The sequence below is a fragment of the Oncorhynchus mykiss genome, chromosome 25, assembly GCF_057628025.1.
Source record: "Oncorhynchus mykiss isolate SJ-2025 chromosome 25, ASM5762802v1, whole genome shotgun sequence".
Taxonomy (NCBI): domain Eukaryota; kingdom Metazoa; phylum Chordata; class Actinopteri; order Salmoniformes; family Salmonidae; genus Oncorhynchus; species Oncorhynchus mykiss.
In genome coordinates, this window is record NC_143046.1 from 51,479,940 (window position 1) to 51,484,890 (window position 4,951).

Here is a 4,951-nt window from a genome sequence, read left to right on the forward strand (position 1 = left end):
GTAAAAGATCCATTAGCACCAACATTTTGTCCTGAATACAAAGAATTATGTTTGAGGAAAATTCAACAAATCCATCACTGAGTAGAACTCTTCATATTTTCAAGCATGGGGTACCTGCATCATGTTATGGTTATGCTTGTCATCGGCAAGGACTAGGGAGTTTTTTTTAGGATTAAAAGAAACAGAATATAGCTAAGCACAGGCATAATCCTAGAGGAAACCTGGTCCAGTCTGCTTTCCAAAAGACTGGGAGATAAATTCACCTTTCAGCAAGCAGATGAAAGGCACAACAGTAGGCGCCAGGATCTTGTCACGGTATCTTTGTGCATTCAAATTGCAAATACCTTCGTTGTCCTTAGTTTATGCCTGCCTATACCTTAACACCACCGCAACCATGGGACAACAGCTCTGGTGGACATTCCTGCAGTCAGCATGCCAATTGCACGCTCCCTCAAAAATGACATCTGTGGCATTGTGTTATGTGACAACATTTTAGATTGGCCTTTTCTTGTCCCCAGCACAAGGTGCACCTGTGTACTGATCATGCTGTTTAAGCAGTTTCTTGATATGCCACACCTGTCAGGTACCTTTGTGTGTGTCTCTTCACAGTCCCCGCTGTTCCATAAGGTGTATTTTTACCTGTTTTATTCAACTGATTCTACTGCTTGCATGGCTCTATCTAGTACTGCGCGCCTCCAATAGTCTGTTCTGGACTTGGGGATTGTGAAGAGACCTCTGGTGGCATGTTTTGTGGGGTATGCATGGATGTCAGAGCTGTGCAGTTTAAACAGGCAGATCAGTCCTTTCAGCTTGTCAACACTTGGTACAAAAACAAGTAGTAATGATGTCAATCTCTCTTCCACTTTGCGCCATGAGAGATTGACATGTATATAATTAATTGTAGCTTTCTGTGTACTTTTAAGGGCCAGCCATGCTGCCCTGTTCTGAGCCAACTGCAATTTTCCTTCTTTGTGGCACCTGACCGCACAAGAGTAGTCTAGAAGCGACAAAACTAAAGCCTGTAGGACCTGCATTCTTGATAGTGTTGTTAAGAAGGCAGAGTAGCGCTTTATTATGGACAGACTTCTCCCCATCTTAGCTACTGTTGTATCAATATGTTTTGACGGCGACAGTTTACAATCCAGGGTTACTCCAAGCAGTTTAGTCACCTCAACTTGCTCAATTTCTACATTATTCATTACGAGATGTAGTTGAGGTTTAGGGTTTAGTGAATGATTTGTCCCAAATACAATGCTTTTAGTTTTGTAACTATTTAGGACTAACTTATTCCTTGCAACCCATTCTGAAACTAACTGCAGCTCTTTGTTAAGTGTTGCAGTTATTTCAGTTGCTGTAGTATCTGACGTGTATAGTGTTGAGTCATCCACATACATAGACACATAGGCTTTACTCAAAGCCAGTGGCGTGTCGTTACTAAAAATTGAAAAGAGTAAGGGGCCTAAACAGCTACCCTGTCTCTGGAGGCTCGGGACTGGAGGCCGTCTCTGGAGGCTCGGGACTGGAGGCCGTCTCTGGAGGCTCGGGACTGGAGGCCGTCTCTGGAGGCTCGGGACTGGAGGCCGTCTCTGGAGGCTCGGGACTGGAGGCCGTCTCTGGAGGCTCGGGACTGGAGGCCGTCTCTGGAGGCTCGGGACTGGAGGCCGTCTCTGGAGGCTCGGGACTGGAGGCCGTCTCTGGAGGCTCGGGACTGGAGGCCGTCTCTGGAGGCTCGGGACTGGAGGCCGTCTCTGGAGGCTCGGGACTGGAGGCCGTCTCTGGAGGCTCGGGACTGGAGGCCGTCGCTGGAGGCTTAGTGCCATGACTCCTCCCTGGAGGCTTCGTGCCATGGATCATCACTGGAGGCTTCTTGCCATGGATCATCACTGGAGGCTTCGTGCCATGGATCATCACTGGAGGCTTCTTGCCATGGATCATCACTGGAGGCTTCTTGCCATGGATCATCACTGGAGGCTTCGTGCCATGGATCATCACTGGAGGCTTCGTGCCATGGATCATCACTGGAGGCTTCTTGCCATGGATCATCACTGGAGGCTGCTTGCCATGGATCATCACTGGAGGCTGCTTGCCATGGATCATCACTGGAGGCTGCTTGCCATGGATAATCACTGGAGGCTGCTTGCCATGGATCATCACTGGAGGCTTCTTGCCATGGATCATCCCTGGAGGCTTCGTTCTGGGCACAGGCACAGGACTCACCGGGCTGGATACACTGGGTCATGAAGTCGCACTGGCGGTCTCGAGCGCAGAGCTGGCACAACCCATTCTGGTTGGATGCCCACTTCATAGAAGAAAAATAAATGCACACCTATTTAGGCGAGGTGCTGGCTAGCGGAGTAGAAAACTTGAAAATAAAGGAGAGCCGCACACTCTAGGAGCTCAGATGCAAAAATATATTATCTAACATTTCGACAGGCAAGCGGTCTTCATCAGGGTATAATCCTGCCCACTTTCACCCGGCAAATGCGGACGCTGGCACAGAGCACACCGACCTGTGAATGCTCAACCGAGACACCATGCGCATCACCCCATAACACGGTGCCTGACCAGTCACATGCTCCCTACGGTAAGCACACCCTGTGTGTCCCCCCCCCCCCGCCTCTCGTGCCTGCTTCGATGGTTAGCCTCCTCATATCGCCGCCGCTCCTCCTTTGCTGCCTTTATCTCCTCCCTTAGACAGCGATACTCCCCAGCCTACCTCCAGGATCTCTTCCCATGTCCAGGAGTCCTCTTTACCACGCTGCTTGGTCCTTTGGTAGTGGGTAGTTCTGTCACGGCTGTTGAAAGAATTGGACCAAGGTGCAGCATGGTGAGCGTACATTTTCCTTTATTATAAAAATGACACCAACAAAACAACAAACAAGAAAACAACCGTGACGCTTACAGGGCATTAGTGCCACAAACAAAGTTAACTACCCACAAAGCAGGTGAGAAAAAGAGCTGCCTATGTATGGTTCCCAATCAGAGACAACGATAGACAGCTGTCCCTGATTGAGAACCATACCCCGACCAAAACAAAGAAATACAAAACATAGAAAAATGAACATAGAATGCCCACCCAAATCACACCCGGACCAAACCAAAATAAGGTCAGGGTGTGACACACACTTTCTAGTGGGCTTAAATTGAAGATATGACAAATAGGAGAGGCAATATCATCCACTATTATCCTCAGTAATTTTCCATCCAGATTGTCAGACCCTGGTGGCTTGTCATTGTTGATAGACAACAATATTATTTTCACCTCTTCCACACTCATTTTACAGTTGAAGTCAGAAGTTTACATACACTTATGTTGGAGTCATTAAAACTCGTTTTTCAACCCCTCCACAAATTTCTTGTTAAGAAACTATAGTTTTGGCAAGTCGGTTAGGACATCTACATTGTGCATGACACAAGTCATTTTTCCAACAATTGTTTACAGACAGAATATTTCAATATCAGAATTCCAGTGGGTCAGAAGTTTACATACACTAAGTTGACTGTGCCTTTAATTAAACAGCTTGGAAAATTCCAGAAAATGTTGTCATTGCTTTAGAAGCTTCTGATAGGCTAATTTACATCATTTAAGTCAATTGGTGGTGTACCTGTGAATGTATTTCAAGGCCTACCTTTAAAATCGGTGCCTCTTTGCTTGACATTATGGGAAAATCAAAATAAAATCAGCCAAGACCTCAGAAAAGAATTGTAGACCTCTACAATTTCCAAATGCCTGAACGTACCACGTTCATCTGTACAAACAATAATACGCAAGTATAAACACCATGGGACCACGCAGCTATCGTACCGCTCAGGAAGGAGACGCGTTCTGTCTCCTAGAGATTAACAAACTTTGGTCCGAAAAGTGCAAATCAATCCCAGAACAGTAAAGGACCTTGTGAAGATGCTGGAAGAAACCGGTACAAAAGTATCTATATCCACAGTAAAAAGAGTCCCTATATCGACATTACCTGAAAGGCCGCTCAGCAAAGAAGAAGCCACTGCTCCTAAACCGCCATAAAAAAAAGCCAGACTATGGTTTGCAATTGCACATGGAGACAAAGAGCGGACTTTCTGGAGAAATGTCCTCTGACCTGATGAAACAAAAATAGAACTGTTTGGCCATAATGACCATCGTTATGGTTGGAGGATAAAGGGGGAGGCTTGCAAGCCGAAGAACACCATTCCAACCGTGAAGCACGGGGGTGGCAGCATCATGTTGTGGGGGTGCTTTGCTGCAGGAGGGACTGATGCACTTCACAAAATAGGACAACAAAGTCACGGTATTGGAGTGACCATCACAAAGCCCTGACCTCAATCCTATAGAAAATATGTGGGCAGAGCTGAAAAAGCGTGTGCGAGCAAGGAGGCCTACAAACCTGACTCAGTTACACCAGCTCTGTTAGGAGGAATGGGCCAAAATTCACCCAATTTATTGTGGGAAGCTTGTGGAATGCTACCCGAAACGTTTGACCCAAGTTAAACAATTTAAAGGCAATACTACCAAATACTAATTGAGTGTATGTAAACTTCTGACCCACTGGGAATGTGATGAAATAAATAAAATCTGAAATGAATAAATCTCTCTACTATTATTCTGACATTTCACATTCTTAAAATAAAGTGGTGATCCTAACAGACCTAAGACAGGGATTTTTTACTGGGATTAAATGTCAGGAATTGTGAAAAACAGAGTTTAAATGTATTTGGCTAAGGTGTATGTAAACCTCTGACTTCAACTGTAATTCTAAAGTACAATGCCTGTCTTTCATAATTTGGTCAGATATACTTGGATATGTCGTGTCAGCATTTGTTGCTGGCATGTCATGCCTAAGTTTGCTTATATTGCCAATTAAAAAGTAATTCAAGTAGTTGGCAATATCAGTGGGTTTTTTGATAAATGAGCCATCTGCTTCAATGAATGATGGAGCCGAGTTTGCCTTTTTTCTGAAAA

General features: G+C 45.4%; 1 pseudogene; it reads right to left on the reverse strand.

Moving 5' to 3' along the window:
• Positions 1–1,467: 1,467 nt before the first annotated feature.
• LOC149972035 (uncharacterized) lies at positions 1,468–2,735 on the reverse strand (annotated as a pseudogene).
• Between the last annotated feature and the right edge of the window lie 2,216 nt (positions 2,736–4,951).